Below are 15,806 nucleotides of genomic sequence, written 5' to 3'. Positions count from 1 at the left end.
TGGGAGAAATGAGTACATATATATGTTAGTCATATTGAGAACAGACACAAGTCAAACGGGATAATTGCACTATGATCAACAAACTACTTCGTTTGAATGCAAATGTGTTGTTGTTCGTCACCCAGAGGGTGGACGTTTGCGTTTGTTCCGGTCAGTCTATATGTCACAAAAGTCACTAAAATATCACTCACGCGAACTGTCAAGACGCAAAATAGATAAGTTGGTAAATTGCTCTCCTAACGTGACAAAACGAAAGTGTCCGAGGCAGGAGATCGAATTCCATTGGCGTCGTTAATTTAAAAAAAAAAAGCTTACTGGGTGACGCAGGGGTTTGTCGGACCTGTTCTTCTTAGGGGTTGGGGAGGGAGGAGGTGTTGCGTTGTTGTTGGGGTTTTTTTTTTTTTTGGGGGGGGGGGGGGGGGGGGAAAGAACATTGCAGTTATGGTAAAAAAAAAAATTCTGTCAATATTTGTCCCGCGCTAATCTGTGTGAAATCGCTTACCGTTGCCAATTATAATTCATATATTAATACAGGTACTGGTAGCCTCAGTCACACGAAATTGCTAATTTCTGTGGTACTGGGCAACTTTCACGTTAATCCTTGTGCATGGGCATAGTGGAGGCCACCTCGATCAGGACTGGCTGGGTCTAATGTGTTTATTTTTTTAATTAAGTGGGTTTATTTGAACATTAAATATTTTTACCTACCGCCGGAAGCCCTTAGGCACCCCTGAAACTCGACATGCAGCCGTCCGGGATAAAACTGCCCGAGAATCCAATAAACACTTTAGACAACACAGTATCATGTCAAATCAAGTTTACTCTCAAACCTATCAAGTTGTTATCTTTGTTACTTATTGGAATGGCAAACGGAACATCCATTGCCTATGGTTTTTGTAGTGTCATAGCTGTATTTTTCCCTGAAACTTTTGCAAATTATTTGTAGGCCAGTTGGTTAGGACACTCTTGCTTCATCATGTTCTAATCACGTACGTTCGAATCCACGCGGTGCTGTTCATTGTTATTTTATTTTACTGATACGTTTTTTATAATTTAATTCGTCATCCAGCGGGAACGTTTGCGATTGTTCCATTCCGTAAGTATGCATGTATGTATGTATGTCACAATATAGGAACTGCGATAAATCCTGAACCGCTAAGTATTTTTCAACCAAACTTTGTAGGTAGATGTAGACACACGATAGCCTATTGTGTGCAACAATTATATTGGATATGTCAAAGGTCAAGGTCATTACGGGGCCCGATGGTCAAAATACATAATCAGCCATATCTCCCAAAGTTCTGGGAATATTTCAATGAAACTTTTTTTCATTACATACTCGGAGGAAGGGTCTACAAAATAGCAGTACAAAATACCAAGTCACAGCGAGAAATGTTTCACAAATTCGAGTTAATTTTTTTAAGTTGAAGGGACTAATGTGCTGCGTCTTCATGTTCAATTTCATAAAACATGGTTGGCTGGTTCCAAAGTTATAAGGGTTTTAGTGTTTGATTCTCCAATGCATAAACATCCATATCTCCCAAAGTTCTGGGAATATTTCAATGAAACCTTTTTTTTATTACATACTCCGAGGAAGGGTCTACAAAATAGCAGTTACAAATTACAAAATCACAGCGAAATGTTTTTCGCAGAAAATCGAGTTGATTTTTTTCTTCTTTTTTTCCCACTTAAGTTGAAGGGACTAATGGCCTGCGTCTTCATGTTTAATTTCATTAAAAAAAAATGGTTGGCTGGTTCCAAAGTTATAAGGGTTTTTACCATCATATGTGTGGTTATCATATGACTGATAGTTAATTAAGGCTTCGCTGATCAGGGGACTGAGCTAATCTACTCCAATCACCATCGCTTTGAAGCTATGAAACAATAATAAATCAGTCATGATTCAGACAAGATAAGTCGACCATTGCAACAATAATAGCAATTGATCATGGGATGGATTCGCATAGACACTTTAATATCCACACCATCAGTGATTAATGAAAATCATAAAACATTTGTTACATCCCGTGAGGAGCACGAGTATTGCTAGCGATAATAATAATTAAGTAGATGTGCAACGCCAAGGCACTGCATACCCCAGCGAAAGACAAACCTCTCTCTCTCTCTCTCTCTCTCTCTCTCTCTCTCTCTCTCTCTCTCTCTCTCTCTCTCTCTCTCTCTCTCTCTCTCTCTCTCTCTCTCTCTCTCTCAAACACACACACACACGAACACACACACACACACCCAAGTTACACACGTACACACATACACACTCACTCACATGCACTCACTCACTCTCTCACACACACTTCACTGTACACACAAAACACACCCCCATACGCACATATAGACAGACGGACATACACACCTTTACAAACAAACACACATACACACACACATACACTTACGCACACGCACAAACACAAACCAACCCTCCCACTCTCTCTCTCTCTTTCTCTCTCTCTTTATCTCTTATACAAACGGACACACACCCACACAAACACACACACACGTACATACGCACGCATGTACGCACGCACACACCCACAGACACAGACACAAATTGACTCACACAAATCTCATACACACAATACACACACTCATACGCACATACACGGTTGGCCTAGTGGTAAGGCGTCCGCCCCGTGATCGGGAGGTCGTGGGTTAGAACACAGGCCGGGTCATACCTAAGACTTTAAAATTGGCAATCTAGTGGGTGCTCCGCCTGGCGGCTGGCATTATGGGGTTAGTGCATGCTAGGACTGGTTGGTCCGGTGTCAGAATAATGTGACTGGGTGAGACATGAAGCCTGTGCTGCGACTTCTGCATTTTGTGTGGCGCACGTTATATCTCAAAGCAGCACCGCCCTGATAATTATGGAAACAAACAAACAAATACGCACATAGACAGACGGACACACACACCTTTACAAACAAACACATATACACACTCATACACACACAAACATACACACAAACTCATGCACACACACATTCACACACACACACTCCGGTTGGTCCGGTGTCAGAATAATGTAACTGGGTGAGACATGAAGCCTGTGCTGCGACTTCTGTCTTGTGTGTGGCGCACGTTATATGTCAAAGCAGCACCGCCCTGATATGGCCCTTCGTGGTCGGCTGGGCGTTGAGCAAACAAACAAACAAATACGCACATAGACAGTCGGACACACACACCTTTACAAACAAACACATATACACACTCATACACACACAAATAAACACACATACACGCACACACGTACACTTATGCCCACACACACACTTACACACACACGAGTACAGACTCATGCACGCGTGCGCACGCACACACACACACACACACACACACACACACACACACACACACATAAATACACACACACCACACACACACGAGTACAGACTCATGCACGCGTGCGCACGCACACACACACACACACACAGTAACACTAACACATGTGCACAAAATGAACACAAACACACACACTGCGTGAGAGAGAAAGACTACAGGGAGGCATGACGTCATGATGCATTAATTGACGTCAAAGACTTTCGACCGTGACGTATTCTTCTTACGCGAGCTTTATCCATAGACTTGGAAACTACGGAATTTCTACCCGTCCAAAGCGGCCTGGGGTGGCGTTTGCTGAAAAAATGGGGGCGCCTATTTTACCCACCGTATTTTTGTTAGTATGGTCCCCATTTTTGGTGAACTTCCATCTCCAACTGTAGCACGTAGCCGGGCACAACGAATCCTTCTTTATCATGTATTATTCGGTGTGCACATTTCTCAAATCGATTACAGTATAGCGTTCACGGGATACCTCCAGCTTCGCTGGGATAAACATTTAGAATCCGAATACTTCCTAATGCAAGGAGCCCTAGTCGTTTAAATAAACACAAGATGGGGAGGTAGAACTTTTCTCTCCCTTCTTCAATGCTAGCGTTCTTGGCCAGGGCACGGTAACTTGATCCCAACACGAAAAGGAACGCTGAAAACATGGTCCTGTGGCGCCGCGAACCGGTGGTCAGCATCTGACCACTGCTCGGCGAAGCCACGGCGAAAGGGCTACGGCTGTAACCCGATAACGGCACCGGCTGATAACAAGTTCACGCTGATATCAATGGCCTTGCTGCATCGCCAACTATCCTTCTGAGGCTCGGGCACCCCGCTGCACCAGCCTCTCCTTTCACCTCTACTTCTGGTGGCCCAATCGGAGGGAGGTTCCTCTGCCAGCCACCGATGCTCTGGTTGCTTCGCCTTTTCGTGATATTTGACCTCCTTGACCTCTAATAACATCTAGCCTTGTGTAGAGCACTTGCAAATTGGCGATTTATCACAAAATCAGGACTATCATAATGTAAGACAAGTACTATACACATAACTTTTTTCACATTTTTTTGTTGCTGTTTAATTTTATTATTATCATAAAACTATTAATATTATAATTAAGTTCTCATGACCCACAATCTTGACAATAACTGAAGTAATGACATCAGTGACTATGCCTTGAAGCTCTTGGACAACATTCAAGTGTGTGATATTTATTCTGATATTACTGACAACCTTGAAAAATAACTGTGAAGTAAAACAGCACCCGAGACTATTAGCCCTGACGTATATTTGACAATGTTCAAAAAATGTTTCTGCTACTATGGGAATAACTGAGGTAATGGCGTGAAGTAATTAATATGCTTATGTGTTGTTCATAAATGTGTAATATTGTGTTTCACTATGGCTCTCACTGATTGTACACGAGGGTCCATAACTCTACAGTCTCGTGCCCTGTTCCCCACTGACGCTGCTGCTCCATTTAGCGAAACAGTCGTGCCAAGTGAGTTAGATAACCTGCAGCACCCCCTCCCACCCCCACCCCCCACCCCCACTCCTCCGAAAATAAACAAAGGGACCATAAGGATCATTAAACCGCCCGCTTATTACCCCACCCCTGCAATGAAGTAAAAGAAGACCCCAAAAATAAATACAACATTAAAAAGTAAAACACCTGCCAAATTAAAGAAGTTTGTAACATGAACTATAAAAGATGATTAACCAACAATCATAAAACAAGAGGAATGGGTTCAAAGGGATCCCTGCGTCACATTTCACACACAAAAAATAACATGAGATTTTAACCCACGGCAACCTTGGAGACCACAGGCGAACGACATACCAACTACGCCATAACGGGTTACAATTATAGATTGCGCTCACAACTGTTTTTGTCTGCCTTTACCTCGCGGGCTTTTACGGGCTATGTAAGGATCATTTTGTTTAACTTCAACTAAGAACTTGATTTACAGACACATTTTTAGCGGAAACACCCTGAATTGTTTGAACAGAGTTGAAGGGTCGTCTTCTGAGTATGTACTACAAACATTTTGATTAAAATATTCAAAGAAGTTTGGGAGATCTTTTGATGTTCACGTGTATGTGGGGTTATGGAGTCGTCGAGTCGAAGACTGTGCGGAATCGGTACGCCGATTACACCATGTTACATAATTATACACAACCTATATACTATGGCTGTGTAGCCTAATCACAATTAAATTGGACGTGCACTAACCATACATTTTAATATTTTGAACCGAGTGACACCAAATGCTTTGATGTTCGAGTCTGTACTTTCAAGCAACACAGCATGATTCATCCCATGTGTTTTACACCATAAGTGTAGCAGAAGTCCCTATACAATCTTCATGTATCATACCATTATATAATCTATGATATATATTAATTATATATATATAGATAAGGCTATACACTTATCATTGCTTGCATTAAACCAGACAAATAGAGACAGACAGAGATAGGGACAGACGGAGAGACCGACGCGGAAACAGGTAAATAGAGACTGACAGGAGGAGAAAGAGAGGGAGAGAGAGAGGGAGAGATCTAAAGACAGAGACAGACAGCGGTAACAGCATCAAAATACATCATTTAACAACGATATCTAAAAGCATAATACTATTGGTGGTATATGAAGAAAAGTATTGAAAGGAGTGCCTGGCGGGATAATAGTAGGACAACGAATATAAGTTTTAGTTACAATCGTGTGAAGCCATCTTTGAAGGCATACGCACAGATTCAGCTCATTTGACTCTAAAACATCCGTTATCTGAGTACGGACAGTAAAACAGAAGGACTGCGTGACTGTATAGCATTCTGTATACATACTATTATGCTTATATTGTCTTATACTGTTTAAAACGTTCGCCAGAGACGTTTCTGTTTAATTTTGGTAGCACTTATTTGAGCCTCGTGCTTTTGTGTTTCTTCATCTTGCCCTTTCTATTGTAATTCGGACTGTTGGATATGTATTTAAACCAAAAGAAGGCGTACTTCTCTTTTTAACTGTCAATAGACACTATACAGTGTTTTCGATGAAACAACGCATCAGTTCAGGCGCAGTCAAGTCCAGACTAGCCCCTGTCAGTCACTCCAGTACACGCGTTCGGAATGCAGGACATAGCGTGCTTGATACGGTTAATTAAACACTTCCCCTCTGCCTTTAGGTAACTTGACACTGATAGCGCGGCGGGGAGGTAGCTCAGTTGGTAGCGCGCTGGCTTTGTAGCCCGTTGGTCGCTATCAGCGTGGGTTCGGTCCCCACGTTCGGCGAGAGATTTATTTCTCGGAGTCAACTTTGTGCAGACTCTCTTCGGTGTCCGAACACCCCCGTGTGAACACTTGCGCACGAAAAAATCCCACGTTCACAGCGAAAGACTCAGGGCTTGGAAAACACGAAGACACGCATGCATTATCTCTCGTCTCCGATTATAATGATCGTATTTCGATACTTTGACGAGACAAACCCAATGCTGGTGTGTCGAAGAAGACAGCCACAGCGGGCTTGTTCGAATCAAAGTATCACACCATAACTTCAACGTATTACCAATACCTGTCCCAATATAGACCAGTTGGTCTAAGAGGACGTTAAACCCTAAAAGTCAGTCACACTGATAGCCGAAGGCGCAGCTCCTTTGCCCAGTCCATAAAACAAGAGGCACATACAACACACGCACAGGGGTAGAGGAGACGAAATAGGTGAATAAGAATAATCAGATATGTAATCATTTTACTGCATTATAACAAACATTTAGGTGTTAATGCTGCTATTTTAAATTAAAGCCATGCTTTTGTTGTTTAAACTGTGGCGTCATTTTCTGGTTTTGTTTTTGTATCCGGGGTTGTAAGAATTTACATGACAAATACAGGCATGTGATCATGCAACCGAGTTGCAATGAGAAAGGCAACACAGATTCAGGCAGTTCGAGTTCATCATTCTAGGCGTCCCGGACTTGGCTGCCATTCGACAAAGGTGTTTTTCAAACTGTTTGACGCACGGATCGCCCCTATGCTCTTGTATGGTTCAGAGCTATGGGGATATGGAAAGTATGACTCTGTGGAAAGGGTCCACCTGTTTGCGTGTAAAAAGTTTCTGAAAGTGACAATTCGAACTCCAAACAACATTGTGTATGGTGAATTGGGAAGACATCCGCTGTATATTAACTCTGCAGTCAGATGTGTGAAATACTGGTTTACACTGCTGAAGCAACCTGATTCAAGATATTCAAAGATTGCATATAAAGCTTTATGTAATTTGGCATCGAAGGGCCACACAAATTGGGTCTCACATGTGCAGAGTCTTTTATGTTGTAATGGTTTTGCTGCTGTGTGGATGTACGGAATGGTTGGGAATGAGAAGTGTTTCTTACAAGAGTTTAAAAGACGTTTACAAGATTGTTTTTGTCAAGAATGGTTCTCCTTTTTAGAATGCAGTGAACGTTTCGACATTTATAATTGTTACAAAACATGTTTGGAAAAAGAGAAATACATTGAATTAATCAAAGATATTAAGTACAGAGTTGCTCTTACTCGTTTCCGCGCAGGAGTATCCGAAATCAACGCTCACAAGTTTCGGTACGCACCAAACCAAACGACAAGAAACTGTCCTCTCTGTACAGCTGATAAAGAATTAAGATGAACACCATGTTGTATTTTTATGTCCTTTTTATCAAGACCTTCGAGCAAAGTATTTAAAAATCTCGAACTCTAAGACGCTGCAACAACAACTTGTGTATTTCTGTGGCAGTAATGAGGATAATGTGATGAACAGCTTCAGCAGATTTGTGTTCTTCATGTTACAGAAGAGACGAACCCTTATAAATCAGGTTCAGTGACATGTCATCAGGGTTTTAATGTATTTGTTGAATTTTATGCGTGACTATAATGTATAACTGTGCAGATACTATTGCTGTTATTTTAACCACTATTGTAAGGGGCTGTGGCCTTAGACAATTAAAGATTTGTTCTTGTTCTTGTTCTTGTTCTCTCTCTCTCTCTCTCTCTCTCTCTCTCTCTCTCTCTCTCCCTCCCTCTCTCCAACTCCCTCTCTCTCTACCTCTGCCTCCCTCTGCCTCCCTCTCTCTCTCTCTCTCTCTCTCTGTCTCTGTCTCTCTGTCTCTCTCTCTCTCTCTCTCTCTCTCTCTCTCTCTCTCTCTCTCCTGTTTAGAATGCAGTGAACGTTTCGACATTTATAATTGTTACAAAACATGTTTGGAAAAAGAGAAATACATTGAATTAATCGAAGATATTAAGTACAGAGTTGCTCTTACTCGTTTCCGCGCAGGAGTATCCGAAATCAACGCTCACAAGTTTCGGTACGCACCAAACCAAACGACAAGAAACTGTCCTCTCTGTACAGCTGATAAAGAAGATGAACACCATGTTGTATTTTTATGTCCCTTTTATCAAGACCTTCGAGCAAAGTATTTGACAATCTCGAACTCTAAGACGCTGCAACAACAACTTGTGTATTTCTGTGGCAGTAATGAGGATAATTTGATGAACAGCTTCAGCAGATTTGTGTTCTTCATGTTACAGAAGAGACGAACCCTTAGAAATCAGGTTCAGTGACATGTCATCAGGGTCTTAATGTATTTGTTGAATTTTATGCGTGACTATAATTTATAACTGTGCAGATACTATTGCTGTTATTTTAACCACTATTGTAAGGGGCTGTGGCCTTAGACAATTAAAGATTTGTTCTTGTTCTTGTTCTTGTTCTCTCTCTCTCTCTCCCTCTCTCTCTCTCTCTCTCTCTCTCTCTCTCTCTCTCTCTCTCTCTCTCTCTCATAATTTATTGATAGTGATACTAATAGTATTCCTTCTCCCCTCACGCTCTCTGTATCTCTCTTTCTCTCCCCCCCCTCCTACCTCTCTCTCTTATCTTATAATACATTTCTCTCCTCTATCAATAAATTTAGAATACGATATTATCTCTCTGTGCCTCTCTCTCTTACTGTCGTTGCGCGCGCACGCTTATTATGAGATAAAGGAGGTAGAGGTAGGGGGGGGGGGGGGGAGAGGGAACGTGAGCTAGAGACGGAAAAAGTGAGGAGAGAATACTATAAATATATATTATGTAATAGAGAGAGAGAGAGCGAGAGAGATATAAAAGAAAGAGAGAGAGGGAGAGATAGAGAGAGAAAGAGAGAGAGAGAGAGAGAGAGAGAGAGAGAGAGAGAGAGAGAGAGAGAGAGAGAGAGAGAGAGAGAGAGAGAGAATATGTAAAGCGCTTAGAGAACGTCAAGCGCTATATAAATCTCCCATATAAATATATAAAGGAGTGAGAGAATACTATAAATATATTATGGAAAAAAGAGAGAGAGATAGATAGGGAGAGAGAGAGAGAGAGAGAGAGAGAGAGAGAGAGAGAGAGAGAGAGAGAGAGAGAGAGAGAGAGACTGACACAGTTTAATTGAATATGGGCCTACAGCCCCTTTCAATGGGGGGGTACACATAAATCACAGGAAAAAAATAGAAAACATGATATTTAAACGTATGCAAAATACACAGTGGTTTGTTCCAAGCTTTCCTCTATCAATAATCTTGCACATCAATGCTGCCTAATATATACATACAACCGAGAGAGAGAGAGAGAGAGAGAGAGAGAGAGAGAGAGAGAGAGAGAGAGAGAGAGAGAGAGAGAGAGAGAGAGATGTCTAATAAAGTTTGTTTTTAGGCCTGTATAATGTTTACTATTCACTTCACTATTGGTCATTCTTTGTAAAAGATTGTTTCTACTCAGTTATTTACTGTCAATGATGCTTGAGACACAAGAGAACGATTGCTGTTATTTTTAAATCTGCAGTGAGAACTTTTAGGTTGTGTGTAAAAAGTTGGTTCTGTACGTATATTCCATACGTTAAGTACCTTTGAATCTCAAACCGCTACTACTTGACAAAATGATGAGCCTTATTTACAAAAATAAAGGATCGTAGTTCAAACTGTCTGTCTATGGATGTCTGAATTGAATGTGCTGTCCCGATATATACAGGTCGAAATAATATGGCTACCAACATCTCTAATTCTGTGTAATAAAACCTTGGAACCGCAGGCGACGTTAAGTACCGCTATGTCCGTACGGAAAGCACTAAGTACCGCTATGTCCGTACAGAAAGCACTAAGTACCGTTGGTCAAAACACCCGACTACTCCCAATTAGGGCTATGTTTCTACTCAGTTATTTGCTGTCAATGATGCTTGAGATACAAGAGAACGATTGCTGTTATTTTTAAATCTGCAGTGAGAACTTTTAGGTTGTGTGTAAAAAGTTGGTTCTGTACGTATATTTCATACGTTAAGTACCTTTGAAATTCAAACCGCTACTACTTGACAAAATGATGAGCCTTATTTACGAAAATAAAGGATCGTAGTTCAAACTAACATGCCTACATATAAACAGCATAAACAACACACAAAAGTATTATGTACATGGGTTTTAACATCGCAGGTACTTAGCGCGGTACCTAGTGCAGCCAAGGTCTATGCACGGTACCTAAGGCCCTCTCATACGGACATGCCGGTACTTAGCGTCAGCCTCGCACACACACACACACACACACACACACACACACACACACACATTTCTAGTTCTGTACGGTTGTCTCTTGTGATTTCTATTTTCGAACAACTTGTTTTGTAACTTAATTACACGTGTTTTTTCACAACTGCGCTTAAACCTGCAATTCTTTCTTGGCAACTGGTATCATCATTAACAAATCCAGCAACAGCATGAAAACAATAGTTTACAGAAGCCGGAGAAAAGCTATATATCGGGGTCACTTCTGTCCCAGTCGTAGTTCAGAAATGAAGTGCTCATGGTATATATTATTCTCCCCAAATTGTGAGATTGGGGAGACAAATAACCTCCCAATTTTGCTTACATGTACAGTGTATGTTCTTATTAATTTTTGTCACAAAAATATATACACTGTTACTGTGGAGAACAAAAGTTAAATTATTGCTCTGCTGTGAAATTGTGTATGGCTGTTATCATTTTGTTATCATCTTGTCTGATTTGTAATACATTAAAGTTGTGAACATATAAATTAGAAGGAAAGACGATGTTTGAGTGTGTGCTACAAACAAGTAACGGTGAACACAAAGGTAATATGGTTGGTTACTATCGCCTTATTCGTGAGTCTCCGTGCACCAAGCCTTTGTCTTCATGTCGGTTAACACAAGAATACAATTTAATCATACACAAGAAAAGATTCCTCGGGATCACCTTCTTTGATATTAAAACTGTTTTAACGCCAACCGTGCCACTTTGTAATGTGGAAACTTTATATTAGTTTCGATTGCCTTCAAATGAAAGCTCGGGAACAATTTTGACAGATTGAAAGGATAACAATAAACCTTTTCATTACTGGCCAAACGTTTGTGATTTATGGTAAGAGGTGTCGAGTTCCCTGTGTTTGGTTTGAGCAAGAATGTTTAGTGATTTTGGATGGTGTGAAATATCTTGTGTCGGGATTTTGCAATAACCACTTTTTTTTTTAAAGACTAAATGAAGGGAAAAGTGATACCAGAAACTGTCAGAAGGAACAATGCACAATGTTTAGAGCTTTCGATGTCTGTGGTTCTTTGGTTAAAGTCCTTGTTTTGAGCTGAAAGCAGTCTTTTAAAAGTATTTTCGTTGCGCAAATTAGACTTGTAATTAGATTAAACTTGACACCGAATTGCGATGGTGCAACGTCGGATCGTTTGTCACGATGTCTTTTGTTGTTAACGATGATTACAGTGAAGACAAGCAAAATTAATAACACCGGTGAAATGTTCTTTTTTTCATATGCAGCAAACAAACAATCAGCAAAAACTAAAACGAAAAACAAAACAAAAACCACTACACTACAATGAACTTACCTGACCTGGATTAAACTGAACTGAAGTAAACTAAACCGGATTGAATTGAACTGAGCTGAACTAAACTTAACCAAACCGAACTAAAAAAAACAAAATCATACCCAAACCAAACTAATCCAATCCCACCAAACGGCACTAAACGGCATTAAATGACACTAAATGACACTAAACTCAACTCATATCAACTCAATTCAACTCAATACCAAACAAAAGTAAACTAAACAAAACTCAACTCAACTAAACTAAACTAGACTAAACTAAACAAACTCCTCAACTCAACAACTCAACTCAACTCAACTCAACTCAACTCAACAACTCAACGAAACTCAACGAAACTAAACGAAACTAAACTAAACTAAACTAAACTTAACTAGACATATCCTAAAACAAATAAAAAAAATAAATGATCCAAGCTTAACCAACAAAACCAATAGTTGATTTACCATTTTCAACTGCAATGGGTTTTTTAATATAAATTATGTGTTAATTGTCGCTAAAATCTGTATTGGTAAATATCGGTATGGTACGCCAATTGAGATAAACACGTATGTGTGATTTTGAACTGAGGTTAAGAAATAGTGTTTGAATTATATTGATTATTTGATATAATTGAGAGAAAAAAGTCTATAAAAGAAGGATGCTCCCCGCCTTGTAAAAAAAAGGAAAGAAACAGAAAAATAGGATAAGCAAACAAACTCAGGGTTGAAGCAGCCTGCATGCAACCGAGGTGGAAAAAACTAAACTAAACCAAACCAAACCAAACCAAACCAAACCAAACCAAACCAAACCATACTAAATTAATCCAAACGAAACTTAACTAAACCAAACCAAAAGATTGAAGAACACGCTTTCGAATAGTTGTTTAAACAAGAGACAATGCACGTTTTGAGGCTACATACACCAGAGCCAAGAGCTCCCAAACTATCTAAAGTCTTGCATTCTTGGTGTGTCAAAGTGTTTGTGTGTGCTTGTCACCCGCTTTAGGCCAAACAAAAATATATGTTGGTTTAGGGTAACCCGACCGACCCTATTTTTTCCCGCCGACCCTTACACTTTTTTTTTCATTTAAAAAAAAACCCAACTTTTGGCAGATTTTGCGAACCATACTAAAGGAAGTAACCTCCTTTAAAATCGACTAAATTTAAAATAATTTTTTTTTAAAAGCCGACCTACCGATCCTATCTTTTTTGGTCACGTTACCCTAAACCAACATATATTTTTGTTTGGCCTTAACTGTGGAATACCGCCCTGATATGGCCCTTCGTGGTCGGCTGGGCGTTAAGCAAACAAACAAACAAACAAACTGTGGAATGCAAAGAAATGTTTATCGGCGTTGTCCTTTCTTTGCCCTTTGAGATAAGTATCGATGATTGGTGTAGGTGAGAAGCTCAGAGATCATTGCACGTAAAACCAGAGATTGACGAGTACTTTACAGTCTCTGCTAACAAATCCTACTCGTCGAAGAAACTCGACATGCCATATTATTTTATATGTAGAATTTATAACTTTATGTTAGTGATCGTGCTGGCCGTTTCTCAAACCTTTATTTCTGTACACGTATCAATCCTGGCTCTCTCAAAAACGTTGGTGCCAACCGGAAAAAACAACGATAATTGGCATAAAGATACTAAAATCTACACAAAAGCCCGTGACGAGTGACTTTGACGAATCGGATAGTTTTACGTTCAATGATCTCCATGTTTTACCTTACAACGAACCGATGCTTTGGCATCTGAAAGTCGCGTATTCATTTCAAGGTTTCAATTATTATTCTCGCAGGTGCCAGGGGAATGGTTCCGCACAGCTCTCACTTACGCGTGTTGCATATATGCCTTTTATATTATTGCACTCACGTACCTTTGTTTGTTAGGTCAAATTACCCAGTCTATATAAAGTACAGGGATTGTCAGAATGAAACGAGATACAGGCCAGACGCACAAGCGGAGAGGGGAGAGAGAGAGAGAAAGTACAGGGATTGTCAGAATGAAACGAGATACAGGCCAGACGCACAAGCGGAGAGGGGAGAGAGAGACAAGACAAGACAAGACAAAATCTTTATTATCGAGGGTAATAGATAAGCAAGAATATTGCTTTTTTACATCCAGCCCTCGCCCTAATATAGGGTCAACAAGAACAGAAAACAATATAATCAAATAACTATCACATCAAACTTATAATACATTATATATATATACAGATATAAATTTAAAAAAATAAAATAAAAAAATTAAAAAAATTAAATAATAATTGTCATGCTGCATTTTAAGTACAATTTCCAATAATAAATATGTCAATTTTTAACATATCTTAATTTAGATCTGCATATTATTATAATTTAGTTTAACATGCACATACATTTTAAATGAATTGTTGAACCATTCAGCACATGTTTAGTTGCATTATGTGCGACATATAATTTTTTTTGAAGCTGTCTGTGTTTGTTTTATGCTTAAGAAAAATAGGAAGTGAGTTCCATAGGACCGCACCTGAATATAGAAGGCTTGATTTGAAAAGGTCAATACGTGGAGTCGGTGTGATAATTTTTAGTCTGTTATAGTTCAAAATAAAATTATCACGTAATGTCTCCGGTGCATATCCTGACATCACTTTATGCATTATAACACCTTTATTATACATTAACCTTTTTTGAAATGGTAATACTTGCAAATTTGTATAATCAGATTCTGAAGGAGTGTGATTTTTTAGCATAATAAGCTTAACTGCTCTTCTGTGAAGACTGGCTAAAGGTTTCAAAACATTAGCACTTGCACAATCCCACACAGTGGATGCATAATCAATATTTGACAAGATGTGATTGTAAAAAAAAATCTTTCGTGAGTGGAGATTCAAGAAATGTTTTATTTTTGATAACTGATATATTTTTTGGGAAGCAATCTTACAGATGTAATCAATGTGATCATGCCATGATAAATTATTATCAATCTTTACACCAAGGACTTTGTGGTGAGACACTTCTTCCAATACTTGATTTTTAATATAAAGAGGTGGAATGCTCGATAATAGATTTTGTCGTTTCTGTCTTGTGGTTATTAGCATAAATTTTGTTTTAGTATGGTTAAGAGACATATGGTTTAACTCTGACCAATTCAGGAGTGCATCAATGCTTTCTTGTAGAGTTTTTGATAAATAATTTATGGAATGGTGACTAGAATGAATAGTAGTGTCATCTGCAAACAACTCACAGTTATTATGTATGTACAGTGGTAAATCATTGACATAAATGGAGAACAATAATGGGCCTAAAACAGATCCCTGTGGGACCCCATATTTCAAAGTACTTTCATTTGAATATGATGCATTAGTAAATGTAATTTGTTTTCTATTTAAAAGAAAAGATTTAAGAATATTAATGGTGGTGCATTGCATGCCATATATTGACAATTTCCTAATGAGAAGAGAATGATCAATAACATCGAACGCCTTTGCAAAATCAACAAACAGTGCTGCAGAAAATTTGTTAGAATTTATGTTGGTTAGCCATTGATCAATTAGATTTATAAGAGCTGTATGACATGAGTGCTTTTTGCGAAAACCAGATTGTTTTGGATGGAATAAATTGTTTTTATCAAAATG

Source organism: Littorina saxatilis, linkage group LG5 (genome assembly GCF_037325665.1).
Source record: "Littorina saxatilis isolate snail1 linkage group LG5, US_GU_Lsax_2.0, whole genome shotgun sequence".
NCBI classification, from domain to species: Eukaryota; Metazoa; Mollusca; class Gastropoda; order Littorinimorpha; family Littorinidae; genus Littorina; species Littorina saxatilis.
This window is presented reverse-complemented; position numbering follows the sequence as displayed.